The sequence below is a fragment of the Balaenoptera acutorostrata genome, chromosome 11, assembly GCF_949987535.1.
Source record: "Balaenoptera acutorostrata chromosome 11, mBalAcu1.1, whole genome shotgun sequence".
Taxonomy (NCBI): Eukaryota; Metazoa; Chordata; class Mammalia; order Artiodactyla; family Balaenopteridae; genus Balaenoptera; species Balaenoptera acutorostrata.
In genome coordinates, this window is record NC_080074.1 from 87,077,679 (window position 1) to 87,096,854 (window position 19,176).

Here is a 19,176-nt window from a genome sequence, read left to right on the forward strand (position 1 = left end):
AATATCTTACTTGTCCTACTCTGGTGTATTTTTAGGATATAGATTACCTTTTAATATTCGGATCTGTCGTTCACTTTTGTCTTATGGACAAAATATCAAAAGAATGCGTAACATTCTGTGAAGGGACTCTAATGCTTGGGGTGATGATATGCTTTAATCTGGGATGGCAGTTTGTCTTGAATCATAACCCTCCCCTTCTTAATGAACCAGACTTGGATCTTGCACAGATACTTCTGGTGCCACTGTCGAGCGACTTAGAATTTTATAACCCTTAAAAGTATAGGAGGAACTTCCATCTGAGGAAAGACACCCAGAACCCAGTGTCCCGTTGTCCTGCTTGTCCTGTAAGTCAGGTTCTTCCCTATGTTATGATATATTTATGGATCTGTGGTCATTGTCAGTTGTCATAAAATGTATATGATCTGGAGCCATTTTCTAATATTCTCTAAGTCCTTGATAGCTTGTTATAAAATGCTGATGACCCCAAATTATTTGTTTTGTAATCATTTAAACCCCAGAGTGAGGAAGGTAATGCAGTGAATGAAATGAGCCTAGTATAAGAATTCAACTCTCTCCAAATTTGCCAGGTTGGAGCTCAGTTCTGCTCTGGGCCCAGACCTCACGTTACAGATAACTGGGGATAAAGGGGACCCTGGGAAACTCAAGAGAGCATCTGCCTCAAGCAAAGGGGGCTGTTTTAATTTTTTTTAATGTGTTGAGTTTATTGTTACTCAGTCTTATTTTTTTCCAGCGAAGTCAGAATTCTAGATGCTTATGTAAAATGTCTTAGATGCTTTAAATGTTTCTCAAAAAAGGGGAACAAAACCACACTGAAGACTAAATAAAAGATAGCTCTTGAGTCAGATAAGCTCCTTAGATAACCCATTTGAGTCTTCTGCCATAAGGAAAAGCTACAGGTATATTGTCTTTCTTTTGCTCTTAAGTAGATTATCTCTTTATTTAGTCTGAAGAGGACTAATAGGTCGGTAGATATATGATATTACCTAGGGTAAGTGTTGTTCAACCCTCTATTTTTGAAGGCCATGCCATAGTTTCTAATGATATCTTCCCTTTCTTATTCCAAATAAAATCATTTTGCTTTATGCTGGTTAGGTGATGGGGGGTTGGATAGTTCTGAATAATAGTTTGAAAAGGTATTTTGGATAATAAAAGCATTTTTGCTCTCTGGACCTTTATCACTTGCGGTATTTAGAAAAGTAACCAGTTTACAGTGGCTAACTTTAGTAAGTATTCAATGAATATTTACTGAATTAAAAGTAATAGGCCTTTTAAACACAAAATACTTAGTGTTGGTGGGGATATGGAAAAAACAGAGCTCTAATACTCTACTAGTGAGAATATAAACCACACAACCACTTAAGAAACTGTTTAGTATCGACTAAAGTTGAACATATGTACGAATAACTGTAATTCCAGTTCCACCTCTAAGTGTTTATCCAATAGATATGCTTACATATGTTCACTGAAGGATATGTACTAGAATCTAGTTCAGAGTAGCACTGTTACAATAGCCCAAATGGAGAAATTATACAAATGCCCAACAAATATGGAATGCATAAATAACTTGTTTCTTATTCTTAATGGGGAAAACTATACAGTAGTGAATATGTATGATCTATAGCTGCACATAACTATATGTGAATTTCACAAGCATAATGCTCAGCACATGAGCCAATCATGAAGTGGTATGTACTGTATGAGTCCACTTATATAAACTACAATAACTGACAAAGCTGACCTATGCTGCTTCTAAAGCAAGGGTAGTTGTTACCTGGGGATATTAGTAACTGGAAAGAAATACAAGAGGAGGGCCTTGGGAAGTGCTGGCAAGGTTTTATTTCTTGATTTAGGTATAGGATTTCACCGGTAAGCTCAATTATTACAGATATTGAGCTGACCACTATTACTTGTGCACTTTTTTCTATGTCTATTATTCTTTAATAGTACATTAAAATGAAAAAAGTAATAGGTCTTTTAAATTCAATGAAATAATTGTTTGTAATTGAAGGAAGTATATTTGTTTTTAATATTCTCCAATATCTTATTACCTACTTTAGGGTAAAATTAGGATAGAGTGGAGTAGATTGTTAAATGGAGGTACTCTGTAAATTATGGTTTTACATAATTACATTTAAAGTGTGATTCTTGCCAAGTTCAGAGATATTTTTAAGAATGTGCATTCATTTTACAAAATTTAAAAAATAAAATGTAACCTCAAGTGTTAATCAGCTAGTCATGTATACAGCATTCCCAATATAATGCCTCTCATTTTTCAGTGATTTCTTACAATGCTTGCTGGTGAATAGTTTTAATGATGCAAAAAAATTTTATAGAATGGGAAACCTCTATTTAAATTTTGTTCACAGTGAAGGTTAAGGAATTTTAGATTTGTTACACAGAGGATTACACAAGAGGAAGTTAAGGAATATTCCTTTCAAACAACCAAATGCTTGTTTAGTGTCTAATACTAATAAGAAAATACCAATTTAAATTTGAATCAGAGATTAAATTCAACATCTTTAGAGTTATATGTGACCAAATATTATTATAGAATAATCCCCCTTTCTTTTTTTTTGCATGAGGAAACAGTCTCAGAAAGGTTAAGGGGTATGTCTTAACCTTAACACATTCTTAATACTTCTCATTACTGAGACCAGAACTCTCCAATATTTCCCAATGCCTATCTTTTCAGTCTGCAGAGAACATTCATGTGCATGATCTCAGTTACTGCTAGGTTTAATAGGAACACATTTGTGTAATTTAAAGTCATTCTCATATTCTCTGCCAAATGCCTGTTTACAATAACCCTACATTGGTATTGGTGTATTTTCCTGTTATGTTATTCTCCTTGACACTGTAGGTGCCTTGATTAAGAAAAAACGTAGGTCAATTAGATTCTATTTTACTTGAAGCTTTTTCAGGTTTGACCAAGACTATAATGTCTGCTTTCATCTGCAGATGCATTTTCCTGCCTACAATTGAATAAATACAATTACTGATGAATAGGGATTTCCTAAGGTTTTACAAAATGATCTGTGATCATGTCAAGTAATCTCATCTAATTGTTTTGATATTATCAAGATGTTTAATGACTTTAGATAGTTTCTTTTTGTCATTGGAGCATGGAGAACTATCTGTGCCAGTGATTTAAGGTAAGTAAGGGCTTAGAAAATTTTCATTTTTAGATAATTATCAGGTTTGAGATATATAATGGCCAGCATTTTATATTATATTGATATATCTTATATTATATACATGTATATACACACATATACATATTGTATTATATATGTACATTTTAAATTTTAAGTAAAGTGTTTTAAGTGTTTTTATCAAATTAATACATACATGTGATTAGAAAAATCAAGCAGTTCATGGCAGCAGTTCTGTACCTTACCACATTCATTAGCCCTATGGCATTTTCCAGAGGCAAACATTATTATTTTAGTCTCTTCTCCATACTTCTAAGTCAGGAATTTTTAACCTAGAGCTGATTCATAAGGTCTGCATGCTTGGACGGGGGAAAAAAGTTACATACAAATTGAAATTTAGCATAGGCAACGATCCACAGTAGTATTAGCAGTACTGTGACTTTATCAGTGGTAGAATTCAGAAGTATTTTCATATGACATGAAGTTGTTGCAAAATCTATCTTGAAATATTGTTTACACTCCTTTCTACTTCCAAATTAGATCTTGTTATTTAATGCATTAGTAAAGAAACATCTATTGCTATACCACACATTTGTTTAGTATTTCTGTATTTTAGTATAATTGATTTCCTTTGCAATTCTATATATTTTGTTTTATGCCTTTAGACTATTATTTTGAGAATAGTTCCGTAGGCTTCACCAGACTGCTAGTGGAGTCTATGCCAAGTATATGTTAAAAATCTATGTTGTCGATACTATGTATACACCATTATTTCTTGATTTATCAAATTGAGGCATTTGAGGCATCCGCTAGTTGCCACATAGAAGAGGCTTCAGCTCACTTATAACATTCTCTCATCCTTTCTCCTATCCTGTGATGTAGTTATAGTATTCGACTTTGCTTCTCTATTGGTTGTCTTTTAAATTTAGGTATCTACTTATACCTTTAATTAATATTGGTATTTGTTGTATCTCTTGATGTTCCATTTTACTAAAGGAAGGTATTAGCATCCCTATTCTTTTCTTTGGCTTTCATTTCCATCCTCCTCTTTCACAATTTCTGTCATCTATACTTCTATATTAACAACGTCAAAGATAATAACATTTGCATTCTGTTCTGAAAACCTAATGATGTTCTGAAAACATGATTAAATCCCCAATTATTTATCTATATGTTGATTCTAAAAGTTCAAGATCAATAAATAGTATTTACCTTGTTATGACTATGCAAATTTTTACTGTACGTCTGACAAGCAAACTATGATTATATGTCCTTTTTGAGCATCTCTTTGTTTTTCATGTTGAAGTTTCAAATTGCCTTCCTTTCTTCTTATTTATTTATTTCTTTGCAATATTTGCCTTTATCATATCCTCAATTTTTTCAAACTCTGGCATATCACTTATGCTAGTATGCACCTTCTCCCACTTAGGACTTTTTTTTTTTCTCTTCCTGGAGACTTCCTTTTCTGAACTCTTTTCTGACTGTTCTATTCTCATTGTTTTTTGGACTTGCTGCAGAGCTTATCAGGGTACATCCTCAAATAACTTACTAAGAAACTTCACATAAGACAAACATTTCTGAGACTTCACATGTCTAAAAATGATTTTACTTTGCGTATACACTTGACTTATAATTCTGTGGGATACAGAATTCCAAGTTGATAACCATTTCAGTTTTTCAAAATTTCACAAAAATATATCAAGGCAGGTAGTTTATTTAATTGATATTTTGCTTTTTTGTAATAATTTATTTATGTTTTGAATAATAAGACTAGATCGTCTATTCTGTAGGTCCTTTTATTGAGAATAGTAATGTCTTCTGGATTTGATAAATCTTCTTTGATTTCTGTCACTTTATTTTCTCTTTTTCTTGTGTATTAAACTTCTTGTATTGATTCTTCATGGGTTTTCTCTTATATATTCCATTTATATACTTGTTCAATTCAATCTCTAAGCCGATTCTTGGAGTTAAAAACAAATTCAGCCCATCCATTTTTAATTTTTACGTATATTTTCTTCTTCTCTGATGCTTCATTATTCATAGAATCTTATCATTTTATAAATTCAATGTCTTTTCAAGTCTCTCTGAAGATTTTGAGATTTATTTTAAAAAATTTCTCTGCCCTGAATTATCTGTTTCCTCTAGAATCTTTTTTTTTTTTTTTTAATTTGATCGTTCTTTTTCAGGCTGCAAACTTTCCTCAAATGTTTGCTGATTCTTAATTACCTATATAAAATTGTAAAGAGGAGAAGTAGAATCAGGTCTACATCTGGACAGCGCTTGTTAATAAGCAAAGCTTCACTTAAAGGGGTGGTCAGAAGACCAGCCATAATTCTTGTCTCCTCAGTCCTTCAAATCAGAGAGGTCTTTTCTTATAGGATTGTCAAGCTCATTAGCAAATCTCTTCTTTTTTTTTTCAATGGGATTTTTCTATATTGCTGAATTCAGGTAATATGCACACAGGGATGAAGCTAGTGAGTGGGGTTTTGATTCCCTTAATTGTCAAGTTTTCCATTTCACCTTCCCTTCCTGCTCTCCAAGTTGGCTAGAATTTCCACATCCTGAACCTTCCTGAAGTGTGTCAGGGCACCTAGTACATTGTCAGTCATTTGTAGCCCCTCCCCAAATCTTCCGGGTTGCAGTTTTTCTCTGTTCTATTTCATCATTCTTTCTTCCACACCTTTTCATTGTCCAGTAATCTGTTGAAAATTCTTATCTGCTGATCATTTCATCCCATCTTTTTTACTGTTTTTTTTATATCTCTTTATACTTTATTATTCTACCTAAGAGATTGGAGAGGAGCGCCCACAATCTTAAATCAGAAGCCCTGCATACAACGGTGTAATAATAAACATTTTATATTGTTTATAATTATTTGAGCCAAAGATCTAACTTTGTATTACATACCAAACAGAGTATTTTCATATAGTTTAATATATATTATTTTTCTCAGAAATGCAACCCTAAAAATGATAAAACAAAGAAAGATTGTATTTCATTTGTTCTGAACGTCACTAAGGATGTTTATCATTTTAAAGTATCACGTTACCTTATGATACTTGAGTTACCAAATAACAACCCAGTTGTATCAATCTGTACTTTTACCTCTGGATTTTTAGTGATTTACACACAGTTTTAAATATCTGACTTGATTATTTTTTCTTCCAGGGTAGATGTATTGAGTATTTATATATTTGAATACATATTGTTTTATTATAAATTACTCCTGTTTGATTTGTCCTGTAAATTACAGCTAGGACATTATATTGATTTTGTTGAAATCAGCATCTGAGTAATTTAAATTATTTATGACTTTCATTTCAGAAGAATAAGGGGACAATAAGAATATTTTAAAATATTTTTCGGTTCTAATAAATTGAGAAACAGTAATCTAAATCATTGGAGTAAATTTTTTTTTTAAGTTATTTTTTAAAGTTCTTTCCATTGATGCTTTTTAAAAGCAATGATTCAGGAATAAGTACTGGGAAGTGTTCTGTATTCCTGCACACGATAGTAAATCAGCTACATTCTATCTGCCTGTTCTCTACTTGATGAAGTCTTACTTGGATGTTCTCCAACAGAGGCCAACAAACCTTTTTTGTAAAGGGCTGGAGAGTAGACAGTTTAGGCCTCAAGCACTAGATTGTCTCTGTTGCAACTACTTAACTCTGCCATCGTGGCATGAAAGTAGCCACACGCAATTCACAAACAGTGTGGCTGTGTTCCAATAAAACTTTATTTACAAAATTAAATGGCAGGCTGAATTTGGCATACAGGCTATAGTTTGCCAATCACTGATTTTTGTGATTATCAAATCTTTCCATTTCAGTGGACTGTCATCTGTGATGATGTTATCCATTCCAATGGCAAAACCGCTTAAACATCTTGAAATATTTGCCTGAATTTTGGTAGTTGAGCCATGGTAAAAATGGCTTTAGAGGTTCCTTCTTCCCTATTTGGCTGTTTGTTGTGATGATTGATAAGCCTAGCTACTTTATACATAGAAAGAAAAACACTACTGTTAATCTTGCACCATTCTTGGTGATGGCAAGACTCTACAAAAGCTGAAGCAAATAGAGGTTGTTCCATTAAAAAGGAATGTAGAGAGTGGAAAATATCTACAGTGGATTAACCTAAAATAATTAAAGGTCAAGGAAAAATAATTTATGAGTAATGATTGAAGTTGTGATTAGCAAAGAAAGAAGGAAGCTTTTGAGGGCCTCCTATGAGTCATCACATATTTGAAGAATTACCATGAAGAAGAATTCTAAGGTTTAATGTTAGGTTTTGTTTTTTTTTTTTTCAGCTCTGAGATTTTCAACAAGAAAAGCTTTTTTAAAAAAACCCACTTGATTAGAGGTTTACATATGAGAAACATCATGGTTGTAAGAATCAGTAGATTTCACAATTCAGTCTACAATCTGAATTATTGGAATTTCCAACTTAAAAATGTGTAGATTCAATAAACATTGATTTTGAGCTAAACCAGACAGATAACAGATTTGTGTCTCAATGATCCGTACAGGTTTTTTAGGCATTAAAACAACTGATATATTAATATCTTACAAAGCTCTTATTAGTGATACTAATATATGACTTTTATTTCTGGTAATTGTTTTAGTTAGACCCTGGTAAGACCCAGGAGCTGAAGGTGTTGGCTGGTCTAATACGTCACTCATAGGCTACACTGTACACACTCTTTATCCCTGCAGCACAAACATAGGTTGTGACTGTCAACTTTGCCCTTTGATAGATGTTATCTAATGTTTAAAATATTCCGTGAAGCCTTTTCTAGATTTCTCTTGGTAATTTCAAGTTTAGAAATGTGATTTGTTTAATGCAGGCTTCTCAACTGGGGGTAATTTTAACCCCAGGGGATGTTTGGCAATGTCTAGAGACATTTTTGCTTGTCACAATCTGGGGACGCTATTGGCATCTAGTGACGTAGAAGCCTAGGGTGCTGCTAAACTTCCTACACAGTGCAGCAGTCTTCCATAATAAAGACTTATCTGACCCAAACTGTCAATAATGCTGAGGTTTAGAAACTCTGACTTAGTGTAAAATTTGGGAAATAGCCCTTCAGGATCCTTTAAATCCATTCCATCTTAATTCTCATCAGTCAGGTACTTTATGTCTTCTTCATGGAGATATTTGAAAATGCAGCACTTTCTTTTATACATTTGAATCATAGGGAAATCATTGGTTGTCAGTGTTTCTTCCCAGATCAATCATCCGTTTATCAAATATTTAATGAGCCCTTGATGCGGGGCCTAGGCTGACTCTACAAAACTGATAAGAGGAGGCCTTAGTTGAGATTACTGTTAGGCTGTTAACATGGTTCTGGGACCAAATCCAATGTGGGGAAGGGGGTTTCCCCACACTTTCAGCAAGCAGTTCTCGGATAGCAGCAGGGCGTTTGAGAAGTCACCTGCATTATGACATGATCTGTCTGGAGATAGCATCAGATTCCATAGGTTAAGGGTTCAGTCCTACAAGACTGCTCCTCCCCTCCCCCCCCCCCCCCACTTCAGATCCCAGTCTCAAGCCAAATTTATCACGGGCGCTTCTGATCGACTGACTATATAGATTGGAGGTTTTCGAGACCCCGGTCTTGGGTTCCATCAATTTGCTAGAGCAGCTCACAGAACTTAGAGAAACATTTTACATACTAGATCACTAGTTTATTATAAAAGGATATAAGTCAAGAGCAGCCAGATGAAAGAGATGCATAGGGCTCTGCAGGTGTGTCACTCTTCCAGCATCTCTACATGTTCACCAACCCAGAAGCTCTCCACACCCCATCCTTTCGGGTTTTTATGGAGGCTTCATTACATAGGAAGGATTGATTGAATCCTTGGCAGTTGGCGATTGATTCCCTCTCCAACCCCTCCCCGCTTCCCGGAAGTAGGCGTTGGGACGGAAACTTCCAACCCTCTAATCATGTGGTTGGCTCCTCTGGCGGCCAGCCCCATCCCGAACCTGCTTCCCCCATGTCACCTCATTAACATAACAGAGGACACCTTGATCACTCTCAACACTTAGGAAATTCCAAGGGTTTCGGGAGCCGTGAGTCAGGAAGACCAAATATATAGTTTTCTTTTAAATCGCAATATGGCAGCCATTATGGTGCCATGATGCTGCAACAACAATTGTTGTTCTCTATGACTTTTGTAATGTTTTGTTACATGATAGCAAATCTTTGGGCTTTATTAAAAGCAAGGATAGGCTTGTCGTGAATTTTGGGGAGCTTTATTTGCGTTGGCAAGAGGATGGGGTAAGATAGTTGATTTACAGAATCTTTAGTTTTGTGTCTTTGCGTAAGTTATCCATAGACCAAACCAGCTGAAGAACCGTTGATGAGTGTTGATACCTCTTATAGGCAGAGGGATGAAGTTGATGACTTTTAGAAGTTTCTTTCAGAAATGTGAACATCATTATTTCCTAATGTATCATCAGACAAAAATTTCAGTGAGATTGGCATTAAAGTAAGTTTGTGTTATAGCATATTTGAACCTGTGGATATATGTTTTCCAAGAATTCTGCTTCTGCCTTTACTTTTTTGGAAATTAGGACATGGACTGTAGGCTTAGTTTCCGAATGTGGATTTTAAAATAACAGTTTTTAAAAATAACCAGAAATACTTTTCAACATCTAATATTATTAAAATATTTTACCATTAGTTCTGTCGATGTGATTTTTGTTTTGTTGTTGTTTGAAACTAATTTTCTTCTTCGTGCTATTAAGTTAGGAAGAAAACACCTATAAAGAGACCAATCTATTTTTACTGTGTAATGATCCCCCTAGTGGATATGAGAAGCAGCTAGATTCAGGATTTGCATAAAGAAGCAGGTGATTGTGGGTGAGACTTCACTACTTGTTTCTCACTTTCAGAAGTGTTTTACCAGATCAGGACTGTCTCTGCTATTTTTAATAAAGGAACTCCCGGTGATTAAATTGACTGTTTAGAAAGCCTTAAAGAGGCAGAAAGTGGTAGAAGTGCATAATTCTTCAAAATTAGAAAAAGATGAATATCTTAAACAAAAGCTGGAGTTATGCTTTTGTGGTTTTTCAGAACACTACATAAAGAAAAGGATTTTACCCATTATTCTGTGTTCTTTCATTTGAATTGACTCACTATTTTCAAGTAGTCATAATGCAGCCTGGTGCTGCTATGTATCTGAGCTGGAGTTAGAAGATTTTTTAAAGCAAGAATAAATGTGAAGGAAAATTGATAATATAAAAATTGGTTACTTACAATGAAAGTGCTGTTTAAAGTCATACTGTCAGAGTAAGATGTTTGAGGCAACTATTTGTAGTAGCAATATAATAAAACTTTCGAAGTAAAGATTCGTTTTGATTGAGTAAAATGTTATTGTAATATTAAACCTACAGGTTTCAAATATGAAACACTGGAAATAAGAACAAGAGAATAGAGATAAATGCCCTGTGAGGCAGAGAAAACTTAAAATATTGCTAGCTCGAAGAGCTTTACCATGTTCAAGTAAAAATAATGTTAATGTAGACCATATAATGAATCCAATGTCAATAGAGCATTATATTGCCTGAGCAAACAGTGCTATTACTTCCCGCCCTATAACACCTTGCTGGGTTATGGAACTGCTACTGCTCTGAGAAGGGTAACATTTAAGTAGGAAAATAGCCTATTTCTTTGTAAAGGCTTCAACAGCAGTAGAGGATAGTACTCTGTTAAATAAGATGCATTTTGCAAATGCAGTGTGTCAAAAAGGCATGTTTGATAATCACTTTCTATCATAAAAGCTGTGTAAAATATAGAACAAATGTGTATGCTATTTGTGTAAATGCGATTGTCTTATTTTGTAATGGCCATCAGTAATGAGATTTTAAACTTTTAATTTTTTTTTTAATGTTAGAAAGATACCTGTAGAACAGATAATAGCTAACTTGTTGACAGAAGTGAAGGATACAGTGTGTGTGATATAGTACAATAAATGACATATAACATCATTCAGGTAATGAGAAGTTCTACAAGTTTTGCTTGATTATTGAAAAGAAAACCACAGTTTTCAGTGATTAACATTCTTTGATGACGGTAATGATGATGCATGAATTGGATGAGAAGATAGGAAACGAGAAGATAAAAGGGTGGAAAATCTATAATTAACAAAAACCATACACAAACAATAATTAGTGTAAGTGAAATATATTTCTGCAGAATAAAAATGGAACGAAATGAACAATGAAAATCGTAGACAATTAGGGTGGATGCAGCTTGGATCATAGAAATGGTGAAAGGCAAAGATAATGTAATACAACTTGTACAGAGAAACAATGGAAATCTGTTCAAAAACTCTTTTAAAAGGCCTTCCCCTCACACATAATGTATCCTATTCTGCCTTTTCATTAGCATGTTTTCTTTAATGTTTTTAACTTAAAAGATGCCTGAGGAAAATAAACACTTGGCTTGATTTTAAAACTTTATTTGTAGCTCTGCTACATCATATTTTGAATAAGCCTATATGTTATATGGATTTACTTAAACATTCACTGGGCTTTGCTTTTGAGTGGCCTGCTGGTCCAAACTGCCTGATATTTGAATGTTACCATAGTGATGAGTAGTGGACACTGTCATCTTTCTCTTTTTAATTAAGGAACAGATGCAGGTAATGCTGATCTCTCAGTGACCCTCTTTAAGCTGGCATCAACACATTGATTGTTTCAATTCTTTTCTCTCCCCTGCAATCTTAGCTTTGTCCTTTCTTCATATCAAGGTCTTCATCCTCTTAGGTTAAAGATGCAGGAATTCCTTTTAAACCCTTCCTTTGGGAGCTTTATCTTAGAAGGAGTAAAACACACTTCCACTGAACACCAATGAAACACTAATGCATTTTTTTTCTCAACAAGAAACCCTGGCCTTTTCCACTTTAAAATTCAGTAATGTGTGAGTGGTAGTTTGTTAAAATTCTGTAGAACCTACGAAGGCCATAAATGTTTCCACTTCTACAACTTTTTTGAGAAAACAAAATGCCCCTTCCTATTTAGTGTATTTACCAACAAAGTATATTTGGAAGGTTTAAATGGTGTTATCAATGCAATCATTCTTCCTTAGGCTATAATCTCCTAAACTTCACTTATACCAAGGTACATGCATTGCACTGCTTTAGATTTTTTTTTTTTTTTCCCCAGATAAGAAGAGTTGATGCCCCAAAGTTGCTCGCAGTTTGTTTGTATATGAGGCAAGCAGTAATGAGTATTTTAACCCAGTCATAACATGCTCTGGTGGAAGAAACAATATTTGCCTGGAGCGATTAGAGGAGATTAATAGGTACCCAGTAGTTAGAGATTCAGGCATGGTGCAGAGGAATAGCATATATATAAAAGGCTTGCCCTAACCAATTTTCATTCCTTCTACTTAGGATTGTTCATGTTAACTCAATACTTGTATGGTTCTTCATTATCTCACCTCAATTTTGTGGCAATTTTGTCTCATTTGATTTTTGTATTAGATTTCATTGATATTGGAGACTAGCTAATCAAATTTATTATCCCTTTTAGGGTATCTCTAATTTCTTTTATGCATGTTAAATAACATGGATTCCAATGCATTTTTCTTTTTATTTTGAACCCTTTTGACTTTACTTGTCTTTGTAATCTTTAGGCAAATACATTTTCATGAATTATTTCACATTTTATATTGCATCTAGAGGCCATTATGTACTTCTGAATATTTTCCCAATAGAATAGATGGTCTGTAAGTATGCACAATCGCATTTATTTACACAGTTTTCAAATATTAACTAAAGGAGGTACTTCTTTTTTTCAAATCAACTTTATTGAAGCTCAATTTATATTCAATTAACTGTACCCATTTATAGTATATGATTCAATAAATTTTGACAGATGTATATACCCATGAAATCACTATCACAGCCAAGTTACAGAGCATTTCCATCCTCCAAAATTTGCTGATGACCCTTCGTAGTCAGTTTCTTCCTTTACCTCTGGCCCCAGACAACTGTTCATCTGCTTTCTCTCGATGTTTGCCTTTCCTGGAATTTCAAATAAATGGAATCATACAGCATGTGCTCTTTTGTGTCTGGCCTTTTACCTAGTATGTTTTTGAGATTCAACACATTATTGTATGTGTCAATAGTTTATTCCTTTTTATTGTGGATTTCATTATTTAGATTATATCACATTTTGTTTATCCCTTCATCTGATGATGAACATTGGGGTTTGTTTTTTTATTTCATTTTTTAGTAATTCTGAATAAAAATGCTGTATATGTTTGTGTGCAAGTTTTTGTCTGACATATATTTCGTTTCTCTTGGGCAATTACATAGGAATGGAATGCTCAGTCATATAATTAGCATATATATATAAAAAACAGGCAATGTTCCAAAGTAGATGTGACATTTTTATACTTCCAACAGCAATATGTGAGTGTTCCGGTTACTCCATATCTTCACCAACACTCAGCATTGTCAATCTTTTAAATTGTAGTTATTTAAATATGTATAAAGTGGTCTCTCATTGTGCTTTTAATTTATATTCCCCTAATGCCTAGTGAAGTTGATTGTCTTTTTGTGAGCTAATTGGTCATTCATATATCTTTTTGATGAAAAAGTCTGTTCAAATACTTTGCCCATTTTAATTTTTTTAAATTAAAAAGTATATATATATTTATTTAATTAATTTATTTTGGCCGCGCCGGGTCTTAGTTGCGGCGCACGGGATCTTTTTTTAGTTGGGGCATGCGGGCTTCTTAGTTGCGGCAGGCATGCGTCATCTAGTTCCCTGACCAGGGTTGGAACCCAGGCCCCCTGCATTAGCAGTGCGGAGTCTTACCAGGGAAGTCCCACTTTGCCCATTTTTAAGTTGGATTGTTTGTTTAATTATTGGCTTGTAAGAGGTTTTATGTTTTTCTGGATACAAGTTGTTTGTCGGATACTTGTATTGCATATACAATCTCCCATGTTTTGCTTGTCTTCTGTTTTTTAAACATTGTCTTTTTAAGTGCAAATATTTGATTTTTTATAAAATCTCATTTTTACCAGTTTTTTTCTTTTATAGTTTATACTTTTTATCTCTTATTTGATAAATTGTTGCCTATCCCAAGGGCAAAGGTTTGCTCCTGCTCCTTTTAACACTTTTAAGATTAAGAAGTAAGTAGTAGTACGGTGGACTAATCTTTTTTCTTACTGATGGAGGATATTCTCAACTAATAAGGAAAAGAATGAAACATGATTTCCTAAATTGTGAAAAAAGGGAGGTGCTTCTTGAATTGTTTATGATTGTAGTAAAGCTTCTTTCTTCCTTTTTGTCTTGGGGCAAAACTTATTCTGAATGCTTTTCCTAGGAAGACATTCTCTTTAATTTACATACTCTGAATACAGTAACATTAAATGATCAAGTCATTGATGAGAAAAATCACGGTAAAGGATACTTTTATCCTTTAAAGTGAGGAAATATTTGAGGAAATAGTTCATATTCTTTATGTGCAAATTGAAATTATATGAAATTGTGTTATATTTTACCAAGTCTTTAGTTTACTGCTTACAGATTTGTTATGGTTTCATCTAAATATTTTAAAAAGCAAAATGGGATTAAATCATTTACTTATTTTTTTTCCAACAAGGGCTGATAGTATAAACTCTAAATAAGTGTGCTTTAGGGGCGAGTTCATCTTTGACATGGCGAATAAAGTAACATAGAGGCATTGAGATGAATTTATCAGCTACCAACAATGTAACCGATGTTATGAGAAGGGCCAAACTAATGGCTGCCTTCACTCTGCAGTGAATAATAGACAGTGTCTCTTTTTCTTAGTAGTAAACCATTCTAAAGTTAGTGAGTGATCAGAACAACTCAAAATAATAAGTCACATCTGACTGGACTACGTATGGCTTGAGTGAAATAATAGCAATCTGAGATTTTACTTATTGATGATCAAGGCCCCCACTTCTACGGCTATTCTGGAATAAAGCAATTGTACCTAAAACCCAACTGTTACGTTGGGACATAATATTGTCTCAAGATAAGCCAGTGCTCTGAATTAATCTGCATTGATCTAGAAAGAGCTCTTTTGGTGGAGACATTTCTGAAAGGGTCCTGCTCCTGGCACTGCTTACTGGTTTATGTTGATGGTATATTAGAATGGTAGATATTGCATCATCTTGAGCTATGTTTTAACAATTGTTTGCAGTGACAGTGTATCAGGAGTAATGATGATGACGTCAGTAAGCATGCTCTATGTATCTTACATACTATGTTGTTTAAATTTTCTTTAAAAATCATTACTTTAGTGGAACTTTTTCAGAGTCTTCTTAAATTAAATCTATAAAGTCTCTGGATTGTATGATCTCCTAAATATGTGCATTTGGTTTCCCAGAAGTTATCTTTAGAATATAAAAGTATCCTTTACAGTGAGCAAATTTTTTCTTGGCCTTTGGATCAATAAAATCTGTAGATGATGTTTCCTACTGCTTAGAACAAATAATCAGTTGAAGCTAATAGTGGTCATTTTAGTATAGAATTTGTGAATTCACTTTATTGTGATAATCTTTGCTAATTTCTCTATTTCTCAACACATTGGTTTTCCAATTTTGGTATTAATGTACATTCAGTAAACTTTCTTGTGTGTATGTTCACAATGAACCTACCAAAAACACAGATAAAATTTTATTCACTATTTCTATTAGGATGCATGTGAAATTATAACATTTAAAAAATAAAGAGATTCAAAATTTGGTTGCAAGATAGAGGCTCAGAACTTTTTTGTACCCTCTTTACTTTTTCTGGAAAAACAATACTTGCAACAGTTTTATTCCTTCCAGCTTTAAACCTCCAAGACTTTCCTTAATGATTTTTTCTCATCAGAAGACACATATGCTGGCTATGAAAGAAAACACTGGCATTCTTTTTCCGGAAGAAGATAATGTTAATGAGCTTCGATAAGATCATAACTCCACTACATCTTGCACATAGTTTTTTTATCCCATATTTGAGAAATACTACTTAAATCATCATTCACAGCATAACTTTGATGCAGAAGATTGGCTTGTTCCTATGATGTTATATAAAGTTCCATGCACAATTCTTTCATAAGTTAGGCTATTTTATAATGCTTTTATACTTTATTCTTTATAGTTCAAGTGAGAATTAAGATAATGACATTGACGGAAAAATTATTATTGAAGATTTTTGAGTTCCTAAAAACCAAGAAGGCTGAATAATTTATAAAATGTAAAGCAAAGATATTAGCATTTTCTCAACAACAACAAAAAAAACCACATAGCTGCTTAGATAACATCAACAATTTACTCTTAATGCTTCCTTATTTATTCCTTGTATATGAACCTCTTATACAGCTTATAACAGTTAGAGGCCTACTTTAATTTGCTTTGCAATTTGAACTTGGCAATAGCAGTGTGTATCTATTATGGATCCTTGGAGAAGCCTCTTGGGTTCAACCCAAGACTGTTCTCTCTCCTTCACATCCTCACCCTTCCTATGTTAGCCAGGCCTATTAGTCAGGGATTTCATTTTACCACCTCAAAACTGCTAAGGCAACCTTGTCATTGTAATTTTCACGCCCTTTCTTTTTCTTTGTTCTATATGTCAGTGAAATCTTCTCTCCACAGTCTTCTGTCATAGGTTAATAGCTTGGAACAAAGTTCAATTAGAGTTTCCAGCATAATAAAACAAATGCACAGATGAAAAAATTAGTAGCCACTGCCCTTCCCTGTACTTTATTCAAGGGCTCTTTGTTGAATTTTGCCCATCGGTGAAACTGAATTAGTGGATTTGCTGGGACATTGTCAAATGTGTGTATACCCATAGATTTTGGAGACTTTAATGCAACTGTGTTCTAGATGTCTGTCCTGGTGACATTGGAGTGCCCTAGAAATGTTCTTGATGTAAATTTTATTCTCTCAATGGTGTGGTATTTAAGCATATTGTTAAATCCAAAAGCTCTAAATAATGTATGGAAATTTAACATCTGAACATTATCTTTAAGCTTTTTGAAAAGGATTATTGGTTCATTTCCATATACTGCATTCAGTCAATTAAAATCACCTTTGCTAACAGGTTAAAGTCATGGGTCATTGTACTTATTCTCCTCATGCTGCTGTCTGCTCAAGGTGATTTGGAAATTATGTGGCAGAGAAATTTTCCAAAGAAATAAATGGTACTAGTGCAAATTTACTAGCTGGATTATTTGAGAAGAAATATATTGACACCACTGAACATTATCAACAATTCCACTGCCATCTTCCTCCTCCTGTACTCAATGAGCTGTTAAAAGACACAATTTGTTGAACCATGTAGCTAACAAGAAATAAATAACATGCAGCAGGTGCTACATGGGAAGGCACTGAGTGTTATTGTACTAACTGTGCCTGACTAATTCTAGCCAAAACAACAATTCTGTATTCAGTAAAGGAGAAGAACAGATAATTTAATGGAGATTTGGAGCCTAGTTGTTTGTAATGTCGGGGTTATGCTTGGAAAATAGAACCAAGTGAGAGACATGGCAGGAGGAAATTCTTGGCTGCAGAGACCTTATACTCAACTCACAAGAATCCAGTTCGATGCAGATGATTTAAAACATTGGATAATCCGAGTTTTTTGCTGTACGTTTTTTAGAAGAACTATGGGATTATTTTGGCATGGATCTACCCTCTACATCATACTTCTTTTAAATTGATGTTAAAAGTAATTTTCGTTCCCTAAGCATGTCATACCGATTTATACTAAAGGAAGGTGAGGAGCACAGCATAGTAAAGGGGAAGAAAGCCAGAAGTAACGTTTGCCATTCATAATCTGCAGAAGGAATAGAGATTTTGAATGATATAGGTATTTGTTTTATCTCTTGTACCAATGAGTTGATGTATATTGTTTTGATCATTCATTTACTCAATAATTACTAATTACTATTTATTACACTTAGCATCTACTGTATGTCAGGAACTGTGGACAGAGCAAAACAAAAGACAAATGAGGTCCTGCTTGTGTAGTGACTGTATTCTATTGGGGGAAGTAGACAGTTATTAAGTTAAAAAGGGTAATTACAGATTGAAATGAGTGTGAATTATGAAGGAAATAAAGAGGATGCAGACACTTGGAGAGAGCTTCTATAGGAGGTTTTCCTTTGAGAGTTGAGCTGAAGGATGGGAACGGGTCAGAAATTGCAGGAATTGTAGAGAAAGATTTTCCTGGACAAGGAACAGCAAGGGAGATGTTTTGGAGAGGAGCAAAATATTGCCAAGTTCAAGAAGCAGGAAAGAAGCTGGTGTAGTTAGAGCATCATAGCTGGTGTGGAGCGTAATTTTAGAAGATAAAATTGGAGAGGTAGGCAAGAGCCAGGCCTCTTAGGCAGTGACTCAAAGCTTAGTTTTCATTCTGAGAGTAATAGATCCTACTGAAGGATTTTAAGAAGCGAGTGACTTAAGCTAATTGATTTCTTTGAAAAAGATCACTGGGCTATCTGTGGAAAAGGGGTCGGAGAGAGGAAGAGTAGAATGGAAGGATTCCTTGGGAGGTTATTGCAATAGAATTGATAAATTTTAGACTAGGATGGTGATTGCAGAGGTGAAGAAAAATATGGGGGTTAATGCATACTGCGGAGGTTAAACTGACTTGACTTGCTAATAAACAGGATGAAAAAGGAAAAAAGGTCAGTACTGACTCCATATTTTTGGACTGGGCTCTGGGTAGATGCAGATGACATTTAGTGAAAGGGGGAAAGCTGGGAAAGTCCAGATTTGAGAAAATCAAGAGTTCTGGGAGTTTTGTTTGGATTTATTAAATGTGCAAAGACAATTCTATATTGAAGCAGAGATATCAAATAGGTTAGTTATACAAGAGTCCAGAGATTGGAGGAAAGTTCTGGGTTAGGGATATAAATTTGTTCCTCATCAGCATATAAAAATGGCATCTAATGTCATTGGCTTTGATGGGATCACCTGCAGAGAGTGTAGATAAAGAAGAGGTCCCAGTACCTAGATTGAGGTACTCAACT